The sequence below is a fragment of the Phascolarctos cinereus genome, unplaced genomic scaffold (genome assembly GCF_003287225.1).
Source record: "Phascolarctos cinereus isolate Bilbo 61053 unplaced genomic scaffold, phaCin_HiC Scaffold_4;HRSCAF=312, whole genome shotgun sequence".
NCBI classification, from domain to species: domain Eukaryota; kingdom Metazoa; phylum Chordata; class Mammalia; order Diprotodontia; family Phascolarctidae; genus Phascolarctos; species Phascolarctos cinereus.
The window spans coordinates 113,890,929-113,906,576 of record NW_027555847.1 but is presented as its reverse complement, the minus strand read 5'-3'; the positions used below and the strand labels follow the sequence as shown (position 1 = coordinate 113,906,576).

Sequence of the window (15,648 nt, the reverse complement as noted above, 5' to 3'; positions counted from 1 at the left end):
ACTGGGAGCTATTACTGAGCTCATTAGATGAGGCAGCTCTTACCACATAAAGATGCTGCATTGTCTAAGCAGAACATCACAGGAAAGATCTTAAGTGTATTCTATAGTTAAGGCAAGCTAGCCTATCCATTTCTTCTTATTTAGCAAAGCAGGTACAGGACCTGAATTTTTCTTCTTAACCTGAATGGGCCAACCAAAGACAATAACTGTTTTAAAGGTTTCACTCTCTTAAGCTTGGTGGTGGTGGTTCTGAAGAATAATATGTGTCTTGTCCAATGAGATTGAGCTTTCCAACCAATCAGAAATCATAGAACTGAGTCACCACCTGACTGCTTTTGTGCTGATTTCTCCAAAAAGCTGCTGAAATAAAAAATCCTTTGCCAATTCCCACTGTTTCTTCAGTCTTCATTTTCCTTAGTTTTTGCCTTAGCCTCCTGTGGTCTCCTATAAATCTCCTTAAATCATTTTTAATTTTTAATGTCTTAAATCAAAGCCTCCTGGTTCACCTTTCATTTGAAAAAGTAACCCCCCCATATTTCTCTTTTGAAAACAATAGTCCATTTGAAATTTTGTCTCAATATCTAAATGGTTATATAAATTCTCTGTTTGGTAGTTTTACCTTACATAGTTACAAGAATAAAAAGTTGTGTTCAAATGAGCTGAGATACCGTAATGCCCCGAAGTTCTAAAATTTTCAATATGATTTTCCATCTCACTTTCTGTCTTTGAAAATATTTTACTTTTTATTAAATAAATGAGCCCTTAAAAGGCATCAACTATTTATATACAAAGAAGGAGCCACCTGTTGGCTACACACACACACACAATTTATAATCCATTATAATAATTTTTAAAAATAAGAGGACAAAAATGGGGAAAAAAAGGTTTAGTAAACTTGATCAACACATCGAAAAACTCTGACATTACAATATGCAATATTCCATATCTGTGGACACTAATCTCTGTAAATGAGTGTGTATAGATGTAGGGGATAGGAGGGTGTTTTCTTCTATTTCTTTTTTGGGGCCAAGTTCAGTCATTATAGCTTTGCAGTATTCAGGGGTTTTTTTTGGGGGGTCATTATTATCAGTTATATTGTTGTAGCCATTGTATATATCGTTCATCAAAGAGTTTTTTTGTTGCTTTCTTAGGATTTTCTAAGTCAATCATCACATCACATCAGAAAATCTGACTCCTCTATGCCTCTGTTTATTGCTTTGAAATATTTCTCCTGTTTTATTGTTATGACTTGAATTTCTAAAAGTATATCAAATAATAGCAAGAAAGCAGCTATCTGCTTTATTCTGTATTTATCTGAAACATTCTAATGTTTATTTCACCTACTTTCTGATTTTTTTTTTAGGCAATTGGGGTTAAGTGACTTGCCTAGGGTCACTCAGCTAGTGTCAAGAGTTTGGTCTGAGGCTGGATTTGAACTCAAGTCCTCCTGACTTCAGGGCCAGTACTCTTTCCACTATGCCACCTACCTGCCCCCTGAATTTTTTTTAATAGACAAGTTTTATTGTATTAAAAAGATGTTTCTGTCTATACTTTATAGTGTTTCATTTTGTTCTTTAGCCCAAATTTACATCATATTCTATTAAATGACTTTTGTTCATTTTTGTAATTGTAATGCAGTTTGGGAGTTTTTATTTGTAATATGATTATATTATTTTTCTAATATTGAACCATTATTGCACCTCTGGAATAAACACAACTTGATCATAAAGACTATTTTAAAAATAAAATGCTATCAACTTTTTGTTAGGTATTTTATTTAAAAGTTTAGAATCAATGATCATTAACAATATTGGTCTATAGCTTTTGTTCTTTTACTTACCCTTCTCTGATTCAGGTGTCAGAAATATATTTGTCTCATAAAAGGAGCTTGAGAAAGGACAATTTCAAAGTCAACATCAAATAACATTTAATTGTTCTTTAAAATTTTGATGGAATTATGTTGTAAATTCATCTGAACCAGGGGATATTTTGGTTCTCTGAATCATCTTACAGCAATAGATTATTTATTATATGCATTTGTTTTTCTGTTGTTTTGGATATCATTTACTTTGGTAGGTAATCCTTATACATACTTTCAATTGTGTTAGTATATAAATGTTGATTTTTCCATGTATGGTATTCATTTCATCTTCTTCATTTTTTATTTAATTGATTTGATTTCTAATTTATTCTCATAGCTAGTTAATATTCTTTCAAATAGATTATTTTCCTTTAATTGATAAGATTTATTCTTTTGTATTCCATTTTTATTTATTGATTTTCTATTTTAAGTGCATATTCAGTTTATTAATCCTTTTTTTTCTATTTTAGTGTTTTGTTTTTTTGTTTTGTTTTATTTCATTTTGGTGAGGCAAGTGGGGTTAAACGACTTGTCCAGGGTTATACAGCTAGTGAGTATGAAGTGTCTAAAGCCAGATTTGAACTCATGCCCTCCTGACTTCAGGGCCAGTGTTCTATGCACTGTGCCATCTAGCTACCCCATACTTTTTCAATTTATTAATGGTCCTGTTTTGAGTGTATATGTATGTTTATTTTGAATACCATGTTAGGTCACAAAAATGTTGATATGATATGTTACTATTGCAGTGTTTTTTCACATAATTATTAATTGCAATATTGTTTTATTCCAGATTAGAGAGGAGCCAAGATGGTGGAGACAAGCCAGGAAGTTGCCTGAGCTCTCCCCAGTTTCACTCAGAAAAAACATTAAATCAAGCCTCTAAAAGGATTCTGGAATGACAAGACGTATAAAATACATAAGCAAACTTATTTCAGAAAAAGAAATTAAACAAGCCATCAATGAAATTCCTAAGAAAAAAATCTCCAGGACCGGATGGATTTACAAGTGAATCCTATCAAACATTTCAAAACAATTAATTTCAATATTATGTAAACTATTCATAAAAATAGCAAAGGAGTCCTACCAAATTCTTTTTTATGACACAAATATAGTGTTAATACCTAAACCAGAAACAACCAAAACAGAGAAAGAAAATTATAGACCAATTTGCCTAATGAATATTGATGCAAAAATTTTAAATAAAACATTAGCAAAGAGATTAAAGTAATTTATCACCAGAATAATACACTATGATTCATTGGGATTTAAACAAATAATGCAGGGCTGGTTCAATATTAGGGAAACTATCACATTATTTGACCATATCAATAGCAAAAAAGACAAAACTAGTATGATTATCTCAATAGATGCAGAAAAAAAAAGCAACAACAAGCATTAGTTTAATGGGGATAAGCAAAAAGCTTTCCCAATAAGATCAGGGGTGAATTAAGGATGCCCATTATCATCATTATTGTTCAATACTGTATTAGAAATTTTAGCTTTAGCAATAAGAGAAGAAAAAAGAAATTTAAGGAATTAGAATAGGCAATAAGTAAACAAAGCTATTTTTTTTTTGCAGATGCTATGATGGTACACTTAGAGAATCCTAGAGAATCAATTAAAAAACGACTTGAAATAATTAACAACTTTAACAAAGTTTCAGGATATAAAACAAACCTGCATAAATCATCAGCATTTTTATATGTTGCTAACAAAGCCCACCAGCAAGAGATAGAATGAAAAAATCCAGTTAAAATAACTGTAGACATTATAAAATATATTAGAGGACACCTGCTAATACAAACTTAAGAGCTGTGTAAAAAAAATTACAAAATACTTTTCACACAAATAAAATTAAATCAAAATAATAGGAAAAATGTCAGTTGTTCATGTGCAGGCAGAGCTAATATAACAAAAATGACAATTCTACCTAACTTAATTTACTTATTCAGTGCCATACCAGTCAAACTACTAAAAATATTTTATAGAGCTAGGAAAAAAAATGACAAAATTAACCAGAAAGAACAAATGGTCAAGAATAGCAAGGCCATTAATGAAAAAAAAAAAAAGGAAAAGGAAGATGGTCTAGCTATAGCAGATCTAAAACTAAATTATAAAGTAGCAGTAATCAAAACAATTTGGCACTATCTAAGAAATAGAGTGATGGATACATGGAATGGGCTAGATATGTAAAACACAATAGTCAATGACTATAGTAATCTATTGTTTGAGAAACCCAAAGACTCCAGCTTCTGGGATAAGAACTCACTATTTCACAAAAAATGCTGGGAAAACTGGAAAATAATATGGCAGAAACCAGGCGTAGACCAGTATTTTATATTGTATACCAAGATAAGATGAAAATTGTATGTGATTTAGACATAAAGGATGATACCATAAGGAAACTAGAGAACAAAGAGTAGTTTACCTTATAGTTCTATGGAGAATGGAATAATTTATGACCAAACAAACATTATGAAATGCAAAATGAATAATTTTGATTACATTAAATTAAAGAAAAATTTCCTCAAACAATGCCAAGGCAACCAAGATTAAAAGAAAAGCAGAAAGCTGACTGACAGTATTTCTGATAAATGCCTTATTTCTAATATATATAGAGAACTGAATCAAATTGATAAATGGTTATGAACAGGGACTTTTCAGATGAAGAAATTAAAGCTATCTATAGTCATATGGAAAAATGCTCTTAAAAATTATTAATTAGAGAAATCCAAATTAAAATAATTCTGAGGTACCAACTCACAACCATCTGATTTGCTAATATGACAGAAAAGGAAAATGATAAATGTTGGAAAAGATGCGGGAAAGTTGGGACACTAATGCATTTTGGGTGGAGTTGTGAACTGATCCAACCATTCTGAAAGACAATTTGTACCTATGCCCAAAAGGAAATCAAACTCTTTATACCTCTTGATACAGCAATAGCACTTCTAGTTCTATATCCCAGACATCACAAAAAAGAGAAAAGTACCTACATGTGCAAAAATATTTATAGCAGCTCTTTTTGTGGTGGGAAAGAATTGAAAAATGAGGGGATGCCCATCAGTTGGGGAACAATTGAACAAGTTGTGACATATGAATGTAATGGAATATTATTGTGCTATAAGAAATGATGGGCTGGCTGAGTTCAGAAAAACCTGGAAAGACTTACATGAACTGATGCTGAGAGAAGTGAGTGGAACCAGGAGAATATTGTACACAGTAATATTAACATTGTACAATGATCATCTTTGATAGACTTAACTCTTAGAAACACAAGATCTGAGACAATTCATAAAAGTCATGATGGAAAATGCTCCTCACATCCAGAGAAAGAACTTTGATGTCTGCATGCACATCCAAGTATACTATTTTTTTTCTTTCTTGTGGTTTTTCCTTTTTTTCTGATTCTTCTTTTACATATAGCTAATGTGGAAATATGTTTAATTTGATTTTACATGTATAGACAATACCTGATTGCGGAGAGAGGATTGGAGAGAGGAAGGGAGAAAAAAAAATAGAACTCAAAAACTTATAAAAGTGAATGTTGAAAATTATTTTTACATGTAATTGGGAAAAAAAACTCCATTAAGTTTTAAAAATGGATTTGATTAATTGGCAAACCAGAAAATACAAAAGAAAAATCATATTGTTTTATTCTTTGACCAGTCGGTCATTATTGAGTATTTTCTTAAACCTACATTTTGTTTGTAGCTTTTTTGTGTTCCCTTAGATTATTATTATTTAATTTCAATCTTTAAATAATTTTACTATTTTTATTTTTAAACTTTTTTGTAATTTCTCTTTCTCCTAAAACATGTCTATTTTTCATTAATATGTGTGGTGGTGATAACAAATATATTTTTCTTTGGTAGCCCTATTCAGAATGCCCTATTAACTTTTTTTAGCTCTAAAATATTTAATAGTTTGTTCAGTTCTATATTTTCTTTTCTTTTTTCCCAGTTTCTTTTTCCCAATGTCTCCAAACCACAGACAAGAACATTAAGGTCTCGTACTATAATTGTATCGCTATGTATTTCTTTCTCTCTTTTTTGTAAAATAGGATTTTTTTACTTTATGAATTCAGATTTTTTTTGTATTTGAAGCATATATATATATACATACATATATGTATATATATAGATATATATATATTTAACATTGGTGATGTTTCATTTTCTATGGTTTCCCTAAATATAATGTAATTTCCTTGTTTGCCTCTGTTTTATTGTCAATTTTTGTCTTACTTTCTCTAACGGCATGATTAATTCATGCTTTTGAAGGAGAGAAATATAATCTGAAAAAAAGTTAATTTGGTTGCTGATTTCATTTTTATTCTTTATATCTTTGGGTTTTAAATATATTTCTTGTAAGAAACATCACAGGACTTCGTGTTCTTATCCTTTCTGCCACTTTCTTTTATTCTATTGGATGATTTATTCCATTTACAATTAATGTAATGAGAATTAGGTTTATGTTTCCCTTCTGCAATATTTATGTGCTGGTTCTACTTTCTGAAGACTAAGTGGGCTATATTTCCACTCAGTGTTTCAGGGGCTTAGGGTGGCTTTTTCTTTCACTATGCTCAAAACTTAGTTCAATTACTGTGTAGCAGTTTTGTCTCTGTATGTTGACTTGTAGGTTAATGGTTTCTGCTTGCATAGAGATATGTTGTTATAAATATATCTCCTATAGAACTGTTATTAAGAACATAAGTTCATGTGTTCTTTTAAAGCTGCTTTTGAGGGTAGTGAGGTGATTCAGTGGATAAGCTGTTGGACCTGGAGTCACAAAAACCTCAGTTCAAATCTAGCCTCGGACACTTAAAAACTGTGTTACCTTGAGGAAGTCACATAACTCTCTTTGCCACAATTTCCTCATCTGTAAAATGAACTGGAGAAGGAAATGGCAAACTACTCCAGTATCTTAGCCAAGAAAGCCCCATATGAGGTCATGAAGAGTCTGAAATGAATAAAATGACTGAACAACAACTTCTTTATTATCTTCAATTTAGTTTTCATTTTAGTATTTTTTTCACATTTCACATCTGTAATTTCTTCATTCATTACATTGGATTAAATCACAAACATGGATTCAAGTTTTTATTTTATTTTATTTTGATATGTGAATAATTTTTGCTTTAAAGATTGACATGTGTTTGCCTCTAACTTCTTGATTTATGGTATTTCCCTTTGGAGCTCTTTTGGAATATAATATTATTGTTTGAAGTTCTTAGGATTCCACAGAGTTCTGAGTTTCATCAGAAATTAGTTTAATTTGCTTTGCCTTATGATATTTGTTAAGAAAGCTTTGCATCCTCATTGAGGAATTATTGTTCATCCTTCATTCTAACTCTGACATACTCTCTGTTGATTTATGTTCTTGGACTCAAAGGTTTTTTTTAATTGTTTTTCTTCCTCTTAATATCTTGACTATTTCCAACTTTTGCATAATGTTCTTGTCTTTCAATTTATGAATGTTCTTGATTTGATTAATATACCTCCTGGGGCTGAACTGCAAAGCTGCCTTAACCTCTTCACACTTTGTGGAACTAATTTTTCCATAGGGTTGTCCTTAGTCCCTGCCCCAAAATTGCTTCTGAATTTATGGGATTGGGCCTATTTGTATTTTAGCTCCCTTTTATTCAGTCCTGGTGCATTCATACTGACTCCTTGCCTAAATTCCCTGTCCCTTATTCTTTCATTTTATACCTAAGCAGGATTAGCTATTGTCACTTTTGTACATATAGCAAGGGGCAGGATGGGTATTCTAGACAGTTTCTATAGGTTTGGGGTTTCCTAACTTAGAGCTGCCCAAGATACAAATCAGTCTGATTTCCATAGTCACATTGCTGGCTGGTCTGAATTCATTCCTATTGCTCATTACAATGGGGTAGGCAATTTTGCCAGGGGTTAATATGCTGGCAGAGTTTTTGCAGCAAGTAAGTAATCTCCATGTGGGTCCCAAACATAAGACCATGGCCCACTTTATGTATCCATGATAGAGTGTTGAGGCTGGTAGGGAACAGGTGCTAAGTGAGCAAGTTAAGCTTTACTATTTTACAGAGCCAATTCATAATATCTTTAAATAGCTGAGTTCTCTTTCTTTTCCTGTGAATTCACTTGTAAATGCATTACATCTGGCACATAATTCCTATTACGAGGGGATGTTTAGAGTTACTGCATGAAAAAAAATGTTTAGCTTGCTGTATTCTTGGCCATATGACCCCTAAAGCCCCTATTTTAAATACAAATTTTCATAATAAAATTAAAAGTACTCTACAATCTAGCTACAGTCAACTTCTAAAGCATTCTTTCATGCTAACTCATTTTGTTCAAGTATGTTCTAGCCCAACTGAAAGACTTTTGCATTTCCAAATATGATCCTTTCATCTACCATCTCTCTTCCTCTGTATATATTGTCTCCTGTATTTGAAATGGTTTTCCTGTCTCCTGCTTGTACCTCTACCACATAGAAATCTCCACCTGTTGGAGTCCTTTTCTTTGTTCAAAATCCATTTCAACCATGGAAGAAATTCTCCTCAAGTCAAGTACTCTTTCCACAGTATTATGTTTTGTTCTGTTTTTTTTTTTGTTATTGTTGCTATTGTTGTTGTTGCAAATAGCATCTTATTTTATTTTTCCAATTACATGTAAAGATATATTTCAACATGCATTTTTATAAGATTTTGAATTTCAAAATTTTTTCTCCTTCCTTCATATCCACCTTCTCTAAGACAGCAAACAATCTGATATAGGTTATGCATGTGCAATCATTTACATATATTTCCACATTAGTCATTTTGTAAAAGAAGAAATAGAACGGGGGCAGCGAGGTGGCGCAGTGGATAGAGCACTGGCCCTGAAGTCAGGAGGACCTGAGTTCAAATGCAGCCTCAGACCAAACACTTGACACTTACTAGCAAGTCACTTAACCCCAATTGCCTTAAAAAAAAAGAAATAGAACAAAATAGAAAAGCCACAAAAAAAGTGAGAATAGTATGCTTTGACCTGCAATCAGACTCAATATTTCTTTCTCTGAATATAGAGAGCATTTTCCATCACAACCTTTTTGTAACTGTCTTAGATCATTATATTTCTGAGAAGAGCTAAGTCTACCAAAGTTGATCATCACACAATGTTGCTGTTATTGTGTATAATGATCTCTTGGTTCTGCTCACTTTGCTCAGTATTAGTTCATATAAGTTTTTCAAGGTTTTTCTGAAATCAGCCTACTCATCATTTCTTACAGAACACTAGTATTCCACTACAATCATATACCACATCTTGTTTAGCCATTTCTTAATTGATAGGCATCTGCAAAATATCCAGTTCTTTGCCACTACAAAAAGAGCTACAATAAAAATTTTCTTACATGTAGGTTCTTTCCCCTTTCTTATGATCTGTTTGGAATGCAGACCTAATAGTGGTATTGCTAGATGAAAGGGTATGCACAGTTTGGTGGCACTTTGGTGAGAATTCCAAATTGCTCTCCAGAATGGTTGAATCACTTCACAGCTCCACCAACAATGCATGAGTGCCCCAATTTTCCCACATCTTCTCCAACATTTAACATTTTCCTTGTTTGTGATGCTAGCCAATCTGATAGGTGTGAAGTGGTACCTCAGAGGTGTTTTAATATGCATCTTTCTAATCAATAGTAATTTAGAGCATTTTATATGACTATAGATGGCTTTAATTTCTTCATCTGAAAACTGCCTGTTAATATCTTTTGACCATTTATGAACTGGGGAATGAGTTTTATTCTTATAAATTTGGCCTCAGTTTTATACACACACACACACACACACACCACACACACACACACACACACACACACACATGAAATTAAGCTTTTATCAGAAACATTGGCAATAAAAATTGTTTCCCAGCTTTCTGCTTTCCTTTTAATTTGGTTGCATTGGTTTTGGTTGTGTAAATGCTTTTTAATATAATGTAATCAAAATGATCAATTTCGTATGTCATAATGTTCTCTATCTCTTGTTTGCTTATAAATTATTTTCTTCTCCATTGATCTATCAGGTAAACTATTCATTGCTGCCCTCATTTGCTTATAGTATCACCCTTTATTTCTAAATTATGTGCCCATTTTGACTACATCTTGTTATAGGGTATGAGATATTAGTCTATACCTAGTTTCTGCCATATTATTTTTCTCAGCAGTTTTTGTAAAATAGTGACTTCTTATCTCAGAAGCTAGAGACTTCGGGTTTATCAAACAGTACATTACTATAGTCATTGACCAATGTGTCTTGTGTACCTAACATATTCTACTGATCCACCATTGTATTTGTTAGCCAGTACTAAATACTTTCAAGGATTGCTGATTTATAATATGGTATTATATCTGGTATGATTAAAAGACCTTCCTTTACATTTTTTAAAAAATTAATTCCCTTGATGTTCTGGACCTTTTGTTCTTCTAGATGAATTTTTTTTCTAGCTCTATAACATAATTTTTCACTAGTTTGATTGGTATGGTAATGAATAAATAAATTTATTTCAGTAGAATTGCATTTTTTTATATTAGCTTGGCCTATCCATGAGCAATTGGTATTTTTCCAAGTTTTTTAGATCTGACTTTATGTGTGTGAAAATTATTTTCTTGAGTTCATATAGTTCCTGGGTTTTTCTTGGCAAGCAGATTCCCAAGTATTTTATGTCTACAGTTATTTTAAATGGATTTTCTCTCTCTACCTCATGCTGCTGGACTTTGTTGGTAATACATAGAAATGCTGATGATTTATGTGAGTTTATTTTATATTCTGCAACTTTGTTAAAGTTGTTAATTTTTCAAGTAATTTTTAGGTGATGCTGTAGGGTTCCCTAAGTATATCATTGTATCATCTGGAAAGTCTGATGATAGTTTTGTTTCCTCATTGCCTCATCTAATTCCTTCAATTTCTTTTTCTTCTCTCATTGCTAAAGCTAACATTGCTAGTACGATATTCAAAAACGGTGGTGATGCTCTTTCGCTGCCTCATTGTGGCTATCACTGGTTGCGTGCATGCTCCCAGGAAGGGCCTGTCCCTGTTGGCTCTGCCATACCTCTGCAGTGTGCCCATGTGGCTGAAGCTCACCTCAGACAACAGGAAGGGGCAGATCTACAAGCTGGCCAAGAAGAACCTGACGCCGTCCCAGATGGATGTGACCCTAAGGGATTCTCACAGCACAGCCCAAGTACACTGTGTAACTGGAAACAAACATTTTGAGAATTCCAAAGCCCCAGGGAATTGCCCCTGATCTTCCTGAAGATCGTTAGTACTTGATCAAGAAAGCTGTTGCTGTTTGGAAGCATCTGGAGGAAAACAGAAGGGACAAGGATTCTAAATTCCGCCAGATTCTGAACGAGAGCCGAATTCACCAGCCGGCTCACTACTACAAGACCAAGAGAGTGCTCCCACCCAAGTGGAAATGTGATCATCCACAGCCTCTGCTCTGGTTGCATAAATTTTGGTTTATGTACTAAAATAATACAGTCACATCTAACTGAAAAAAGAACCAGTGGTGATAAATAGGCATTTTTGTTTTACTCCTGATATTACTGGGAAAGCATCTAGCTATCCCCATTACAGATAATGCTTGCTGACGGTTTAAGATAGTTGCTATTTATAATTTTAAGGAAAACTCCCTTAACTTCTATGTTCTCTAGTGTTTTTAAGAGGAATGGTTGCTGTATTTTGTCAAAAGTCCTTTTCTGCATCTATTGTGATAATCATATGCTATTAGTTTTGTTATTAATGTGACCAAATTTGCTGATAGTTTTCCTAACATTGAACCAGTCCTGTATTCCTGCTATAAATCCCACCCAGACGTAGTGTGTTATTATGATGATAAATTGGCCTTTGGTAATGTTTCATTTATAAATTTTTCAAATATTCAATAGGGAAACTGGCCTACAGTTTTCTTTCTCTGCTTTGGCTCTTCCTGGTTTAGGTATCAGCAACAAATTTGTATTATGGAAGGACTTTGTTAGATCTCCTTCTACATCTATTTTTTTTCCCAAATAGTTTACATATTATTGGAATTATGTTTTTTTAATATTTGGTAGTATTCACTTGTAAATCCATCTTGCTCTGGAGAATTTTTCTTAGGGAGTTCAGTGATGGTTTGTTCAATATTTTTTTTTACCTCAAAGTGGGGTTATTTAATTATTTTAATTCTTCCTCTGTTAATTTGGGCAGTTTATATTTTGCAAATATTCATCCATTTCTCTTAGAGTGTCAGATTTATTGGAATACAGTTGAGCAAAATAAGTACTAATTATTGCTTTAATTTTCTCTTCATTACTTGTGAATTCATCATTTTCATTTTTGATAGTAGTAATTTGGTTTTCTTTCTCATTAAAATCAAATTAACTGAAGGTTTATCTATTTTATCATTTTTTTTACCCATAAAACCAGCTCTTAGTTTTATTAGTTTAATAGTTTTCTTACTTCCAATTTTATTATTCTCTTTTTTGATTTTTACAATTTCTAATTTGGTATTTAATTGAGGATCTTTAATTTATTCTTTTTTAAATCTTTTTTTAGTTGCATGCCCAATTTATTGACCTACTCTTTCTTGATTTTATTCATGTAAGTATTCAGAGATATAAAATATTCCCTTAGTACTGCTTTGGCCGCATCCCATAATTTTTTGTATGTTGTCTCATTATTGTCATTCTTTGGATGAAGTTATTAATTGTTTATATGATTTGTTGTTTGACCCATTCATTCTTTAGAACTAGATTATTTGGTTTCAAATAAATTTTTAATCTATCTTTCCATGGTCCTTAAATACATGTAATTTTTTATTTCATCATGATCTGAAAATGATACTCTCTCTTCTATCACCCCTTCCCTTTTTTTTCCCCCTTCCCCTCCTACTTCTGCCCTCTCTTCTATCACCTTTCCTTTTCTTTCCCTTTCCCCATCCTACTTCCCTTTCTATAACCAATTGACTAGGTTTGTTATTCCCTCTTCGAGACAAATTTGATTTGATTAATGTTCAAACAATGCTCACCCCCTCCTTTCTAAAAAAAATCTATTCTCCTCCTTAATTTCTTTCTTCTTTACTTTGTGGTTAGATTAGCTTTGAGAGAGGGATGTTGAGATCCCCCACTAGTATATAGCATTACTCTCCATTTCTTCCTGTGACTCATTTAACTTCTCTAAGAATTTGGATGCTATACCACTTGACATATACATGCGTGCACGCGCACACACACACACACACACACACACACACACACATATAATGTTGATATGACTTCATTTTCTATGGTACCTTTTAGCAAGATGTAATTTCCTACCTTATTTCATAATTAGATCTATTTTTGCTTTTGCTTTGTCTAAGACCAGGATTTCTAACTCCTGCTTTTTTTTTTTTACTTCAGTTGAAGCAAAATATATTCTGCTCCCAGACTTTTACTTTTATTCTGTGTGCATCTCTCTGTTCAAATATGTTTCCTGTAAACAACATATTATGAAATTCTGACCCTAACTCTAACCCTAATCCTAACTATACTGGACACCATGTTTTTTTTTCTTTTATGTTTTCCTTTTTATGCTTCTCTTAAGTTGTGTATTTGAAGATCAAATTTTCTGTTCAACTCTGGTCTTTTCATCAGTAAAGCTTGAAAGTCCCCTGCTTCATAGAATGTCCATCTTTCCCCTCAAAGATTATACTTAATTTTGCTGAATCATTGATTCTCGTTTGTAATACAAGCTCCTTTGTCTTCTTGAATATCATATTTAAAGTCGTATGATCCTTTAATATAGAAACTGCTATATCCTGTGTAATCCTGACTGGTTCCTTGATTTTTTAATTATTTCTGGTTGCTTATATATATTCTCCTTAACCTGCTAATTCTGGAATTTGACTACAATATCCCTGGGAGTTTCATTTTGGGATTTCTTTTGGGAGATGATAAGTGGATACTTTCAATGACTATTTTACCTTGTGATTCTAAGATATTATGGCATTTTTCCTTTAAAATTTCTTGAAAGATGTTATCCAGTATCTTTTTTTGTTATCATGGCTTTCAGGTACTTCAATGATTCTTAAATTATCTCTCCTGGATCTATTTTCTTGGTCAGTTATTTTTCCAACGAGATATTTTATATTTTCTTCTATTTTTCATTCCTTTGATTTTGTTGGACTGATTCTTGATGTCTTTTAGCGTCATTAACTTCCAGTTGCCCAATTTTATTTTTTAAGGAATCATTTTCTTCAGTTAGCGTTTGTACCTTCTTTTCCATTTGGTCGATTCTACTTTTTCAGGAGTTGGATTTTCAGTGGATTTATTTTTTCCATTTGGCCAATTGTATTTTTTAAGGAATTGTTTTCCTCAGTCAGTTTTCCCCCCCTTCATTTTCCAACCTGTTGACTCTCTCTTGCATACCTTTCATTTCTTTTGCCATTTTCTTCTAGCACTCTTATTTGACTTTTAAAACCCTAATTGCACTCTTCAAAGAAGGCTTTTTGGCTCAACCCATTCATATTCCCTTTTGAGGCTTCACATGTAGGAATGTTTACATTGTTATACTCTTCTGAGTTTGTTTTTGGATCTTCTGTATCACCATAGTAGCTTTCTATGGCCAGGGTTTTTTTTTTAATTTCATATTTTGCTCCTGGGGTACGAGTCACTGTCACTGTCCCAAGCTCATTTCACTGGGAGCCGGAAGCCTGGTCACTGGCTATTAGTGCTGGGGCTTCTGGCCTGGCAGCTTGTCCACTGTGCCAGGGTGGCCAGCCTAGTCATACCTGTTGTGCCCTAGTTCCAGGGCTGACAGTTTGCCTGCTGCACTGGGGCCTCACAGCTGGCCTGCTATGTCATTGGCCTGCTGTGACAGAGCTTCTAGGCTTCAGGTACAGATGTGTGCTGTGGCTAAGAGCCCTCCACTGGCTTGTCCAGACATCACCTGGGCTGTGCTTCCCTTTTATGCAAGTAAGAAGAATCTTTCCTGAAGTCCTTTTAAGTTATCTTGGGCTGGAAAATTGTTTCACTTCGTATTTTTATGGATTCTGTCATTCTAGAATTCTTTTAGAGGCTTGATTTAATTTCATTTCTCAGGGAAACTAGAGGAGAGCTCCAGTAACTTCCTGGCCTCTTTCTGCCATCTTGGCTTTGCCTTTTATTTATTTTTTTTTTAACATACTGTTTGGATTTCTCTTATGTATTCACTATACTCCATTTAGAATCTTAGATATCTTTGTGTTTAACCTCATATTTGATTATAAACTCATTGAGTACAGGGATTGTCATTAGGCATGATGCACATAGTAGGCAGTTGCTTAAAAATATTTATTGACTAAAATTATAGATATATGTATAGAGAGAAAGATAATTAAGATAAACTTAACACTGAAGGTAAAGCTAAATATGGGAGAAACCTCTTTTCTACAATTTGCTATGTAATCACAAATCTGATTCAATTCAATCCAATAATCATGGATTTGGCATCTAGGATCTGGTATTCAAAGCTGACATACAGATGAGTATCAAAGAGGAGAGTGCTTGTTGGCAATATAGTACTCCAAAGACATTTTAAAGATAGGAAGACTCTTAAATTCCAAGTCTTCTTGTTACAATAAATAAGTCACATTCAACTACTAAGATCAGCAACTACATTGTGCAAATTACAAAGTTCTTCTTAGCTATAAAATTCAGAAAGGTAGTCAGTTTGTGAAGTATAAAAGAAAAGATATACATACATTTGTATAATTTATCCCCTACATAAGACACCTTAGTTTTCTTTTTACCTTGATCAATATGCAAAATTA

The 15,648-nt window shown here is 32.9% G+C and overlaps 1 pseudogene; it reads left to right on the top strand.

Moving 5' to 3' along the window:
* Positions 1 to 10,845: 10,845 nt before the first annotated feature.
* On the top strand, positions 10,846 to 11,331 carry LOC110200388 (small ribosomal subunit protein uS15 pseudogene; annotated as a pseudogene).
* The last annotated feature ends 4,317 nt before the right edge of the window (positions 11,332 to 15,648 follow it).